This window comes from Rhagoletis pomonella, unplaced genomic scaffold (assembly GCF_013731165.1).
Source record: "Rhagoletis pomonella isolate Grant_MI unplaced genomic scaffold, Rhpom_1.0 Rhpom_scaffold_00012, whole genome shotgun sequence".
Classification (NCBI taxonomy): Eukaryota; Metazoa; Arthropoda; class Insecta; order Diptera; family Tephritidae; genus Rhagoletis; species Rhagoletis pomonella.
Window position 1 is genome coordinate 17,738,171 of NW_023458566.1, and position 5,172 is coordinate 17,743,342.

Genomic DNA, 5,172 nt, shown 5'->3' on the forward strand with positions numbered 1-5,172 from the left:
AAACCACAACAACCATAGAATACCAAATTTGAAGGGATTAGAATCAAATGGATCTAAGTAAGTCTGACATTGTTTTGAGCTAATTAAGGTTAAAGTTGATTACTTATTGTAAATTCAGGGTAAATGCATTTGAAATCATTTTTGCCTAGATGAATGCAGGTTAATTAACTAATTCAAAGAATGCTCAGCGACTTCAAAATTGCATTTTATTATAATAAAATTTAACAACTTCTGTTTAACAAATTTTACTAGGTAAAAATCTCGAGAAAATTGTCCTACAAATTTGTGACGTTACTATAAGGATACTGTTTTAGGGCTAATACATCTAGGATCATTGAAGAAGGCTTTAAGATCTGTAAGCTGTTGTGGAAAAAATTTGCAAAATTATTTTCGTCACGTATTCGGCTCCCATAAATATGGTTACCGTACCTGTAAGTCAAATGAGAAAATTCCTGAACAAAAATTTTTGCGTGAGTGAAAAAAAGTCGAAGACAACAAAAAAAAAACGTCTGTTTCGCGACTTTGACTTTGCAATGATTGCCAGCTCAAATAGTATTGCAATGTCGCAATTTTGTCGCAAGAAATTTTCCATACAAAAGTAATCAGCTGTGTCGCAAGGTGGCAAATTTTGCAACAAATACGACATTTGCAACAACTTTGCGACGTTTCATGAATTCCATTATTAATTCAAATTGGCGACAGCGCTCATCCCAACTGATTAAGGAAGAATTTAGGTTTTTTTTTTTTGAAGAAAAAATCTGGTACTTCATTCATCTTCTATTTATCATTTGCATGAAAAACATATATTTTAACGAATCAAGGGCAATTTCGTTTCGTCTGCAGTTCATAGAATGCCTATGAGTAATGCGTGTCGTAAATTTTGTATGTAGGTACATACATATGTACATAACTATTTGTAGTCGTGTACGTAGTCACTTCCTTCCGTTCCCTACAATTTCGCTACTGCATAAAATTTTCAATCTGCCATCAAATAACTAAATTAGTCATACGCGCTCGCGCAGCAAAGTGTTTTCATCAGCAATACGAATACGAACGAGTATGTACTCGTTGTATCACCCGTCGCGCGTACTTTTGCCGGTATGATCGTTATTAACTCTTTCTTTTTTTTGTTTTACTGTTTGTGTTTTGAGGTTGTTCCACTTATGAGTCTCTTTGTTGAGTATTGGCGAGTGTTTGGAGCGAGCGACTCCCGACAAGAGGCATATTTAGACGTTAGCGAAAGATATCTATTTATAATCACTTAATGCCTTCGGACGACGCTCTCCGGCTAGCCAACACAATGTGCGATTCGCTTTTGGTGCGCCGATGGCATACTCTGGTTTAACGCTTTTAGAACTCAGTTCAGTTGAAGAATCGGTGTGAGTAGCTCCAATACGAAAACGGCGCGCGCGATTATTATTCCGAAGCTTTTCACAATTGATCATAACAAGAAAATAATTAAAAAGATAAAATAAGAATTTGTTACAACACCAACATTTTGGTGCTGATGAGATTAGTTTGTTGTTGAACTAAAGGTACGAGTAGGAAAACAAAAATCGGATTTTTGTTGTAAGGTGTTGTTCTTCATATACATACGTATATGTACATACATATGTATGTATGAATATTTGTATGCCCCCATTGATCGTGTAAAATACCAAGTCGGGCCTTCGTCTAGATTGTGTGAAAATTGAACATATGGTGAAAAAGTAATAAAAAAAATTAAATTTAATCAACCACGAAACGTGTAAAAAGTAATGGCTATTTTTAGCTAAAATGTGCAATATCCAGCAGTTGTGTGGATGTGTTTTTCTTCGATTTTCTTGTGTGTTTTAATTGATGATAAACAGATTTCTTAATCCTTTATCCATTATCCGCATTGGTGTGCATTACAACGCTGTGTATCCAAAAGCATTGGTGTTTGTAGAATCGGTTTACTATATATGAACATATAGTATATTTTGATATCATTAAATCATTACAATTACGCGTACGCATGTATATGTACATTCCAATAGCAAAGTGTTGTCTCAAAATTGAAAAATGTATAGGTCGAAAATTCCAACGCCTCCTATGTATTCGCTTCTATGTATTTATTGGTTAAAAACCAGCGAATTACCTCATCGCAACATCGCTTCAAATGACTACTTGGCTACCTCGAGTTCTGCCGCCCGCCCACCCGTTCCGTCTAACCCACTTCGCCTTGCCAGCTGGCTGGTTTGTTTATTCACTGGCCTTTGGGCTTGGAACATATCGGAGAGCAGTGTTTGCCGTTTATTTGTGTATCTCGAAATGTTTATTTTTTGTTTTACTTTTATGCACTTGCAGCATAAATGTATGGGTTTTTGATTTTATTAAAACAAATATTTTCGTTCTTGTTTAAAGCGAGTTCTACGTGCATACATACATATGTACATATTCACACATTTACATACGTGATTGTGTATATGTATATTACTCTGTTTAAATCGCAAATACATACTTCGTATATATGTACATATGTATATTATGTATGTACATTAAAGTGGTGCAAAAATGCATGTGAAAAAGTAAAATCGGAATTTTAATCTCGCCACCGCTAGGATTGTTCTATACCGAAAAAAATATATCTCTTTTTTTATCTTGAAAAAAATTAGGGAGTGCTCAAAGTTTTCCATGCATTTTGTATGTGAAAAAAACCACTTTTCGTAGAAATGATGTAGAATTCTTGAAAATCAATATTTTTCGATCGGAAAACTCTGTTTCTCTTTAGGAGATTCCCAGCAATAATACCCAATTGTTTCTTTAACCAGTTTTTTATGTTAACTATATTTTATAGATCCGCCAAAACCCCCAGAAAATCCAATGGGGGGGCCAATACAAAATCTTTAGTATTAAAAAATGGTTGAATAAACAACGGGATATTAATGTTGGAAGTCTCCTGAAGAAACCAGAGTTTTCCAATCCAAAATGATTGACTTTCAAGAATTATATACCATTTCTACGAAAAGTTGTTTTTCCCCCACATAAAATATATGGAAAACTTTGAGCGCCTTGAGCGACCTCTAAATATTTCTTGATTTCAAAATAAAAAATTGGGGTATATTTTTTTCATTATGGAACAATACTAGGGGGTGGCGGCATTGAAATTCCGACTTTACTGTTTTTGGACCACTCTAATGTACATACGTGTTTACATATTTACAAATACATAAGTATATGTATGTACATATGTATGTAGTAAAAATATGATAAATCTGGAAATAAATTCTATTTTAGTACTTACTTTTACGAGAATGGAATTGGGAATTGCAGTTTCTAAATATGCAATTGGTCTCACAATTTCTTAAATTGCTATATGTATATCAACAAAAATAATGTTTTTGCCTAAATTTGTCATAAAAAGATCACGCAGGGAAATCCGTAGCTACACTAGGGTGGTCCAAAATAGGTTAAGTCGGAATTTGAATGCTCTCGCCCCATAGGATTGTTCTTTTTATATCGAAAAAAATATACCCTTATTTTGTTATTTTTTAAATCAAAAAGTATTTAGAGGGCGCTCAAAGCGCTCGAAGTTTTCCATGTATTTTATATGGGGCAAAAAACCAATATTTTTCGATCGGAAAACTCCGGTTCTCTTCCGCAGACTTCCAATAACAATACCCAGTCGTTTATTTAACCATTTCTTAATACTAAAGATTCTTTATTTATCCCCCATTACATTTTCTGGGTGTTTTGGCGGACCAGAGTTTTCGGATCGAATATTATTTATTTTCAAGAATTCTATACCATTTCTACGAAAAGGCGTTTTTTGTCATATAAATCACATGGAAAACTTTAAGCGCTAAATATTTTTTGATTTTAAAATAAAAAAATTGGGTAATATTTTTTTCGGTGTAGAACAATCCTATACTTTTCACATGCATTTTGGCCCACCCTAATGCACACACATAAGTGTAACGGTATGTACTGATGATAGGGCGTTTTTCAATCAAATTCTGGAATAGGGCGTTTGTTGAAAAGTTTTCTGGATAAACCGTTTTCTAACCGGCTATCGAGATAGGACGATCTACCTACCACTCTAAATATAATCTAAAAAAGAAAGTCATATCGCACCCTACATCAAAAACAGTCACAACTCAAAATGTTTCTAAATTTATTTATTTTTCTATAAAACAGCTCACACATACCACATAGCTAACGTCCGTTTTGCGTGCGTTGTTTGCTTCTGAACATTTGAGATTTTTTTTGCTGCGACTGTTTTTGATTTAGGTTGCCATATGTATGTATGTATGTACATCCGCTCCAAATGGCTGTTTTTTTATCATAAAATAAAACTAAAAAATTGAATATTTTTGGAATATACATACATACATACATATTCAAGAATGTACTGATAACTTTATCCGTTAATAACTTTAAAATTACCACAAAAGTCTGTAAATTATATCAAATGAGTATTGCAGTAGAAATACACGAAAATATTCTGATATGTATGCACAGTGCAATCCATTTATAATGGACTCGCTTAAGATGGAAACTCTGTTATTATGTACCTATTTGTTGTCAAGTTCCAGTTCAAAAATATGAAAAAAACTCCGTTAAAATAGACTCGGTTTTAAAAAAAATATTGGTTTTTGTCCATTATAACCGGAGCTGTCATAGTCAAATCAAAAAAAAAGGTTGCAATTAACAAAGTTCGGTAATTCGCCGAATTCAGTAAAGACAAGCAACCGCCACTGTAAAGCTGCCTTTACATGAGGTGATTTTTTGACAGGCGATAATCGCATACAAAAGTTGACTTGCTGTCTACTTTGAAGGAAGCAATTTTTGAAATCACTATTTACACGACCGATTTTTCCAGAGCAATGTTGAATCGCCTGGAAAATCGCCTCATGTAAATCTTACAGCATTACAGAAAATTTGTTTAATGCATAAACAAAGTTCATTGGTTCATCGCTTATGCGGTGGACTGTAAGTGACGGTTCGTTGGTTTTTGATCTGTTCACTTTGGTTCACTTTAAGAAAAATGTCGGAAAAAAATAAAAAAAACGGGACTATAACCTGGAGAGTATTTCTTTAATAAATAAAACAAACTAAATTTACTTTTTGAGTTTAAAAATTTTATATTCTGATGAAATGGACACTTGGTTATAATGGACAATTTGATGGCGGTCCTGTGGTAACCAGTAT

The 5,172-nt window shown here is 33.5% G+C and overlaps 1 protein-coding gene across 1 annotated transcript in view; it reads left to right on the forward strand.

The window, feature by feature from the left end:
• The first annotated feature begins 1,354 nt into the window (after window positions 1-1,354).
• LOC118747613 (talin-2) overlaps window positions 1,355-5,172 on the forward strand; it is a 72,258-nt gene continuing 68,440 nt past the window's right edge. The window contains exon 1 of the mRNA XM_036481663.1: window positions 1,355-1,535. The gene's annotated coding sequence lies outside the window, so the exon portion shown is untranslated. The remainder of the gene's footprint in view (window positions 1,536-5,172) is intronic.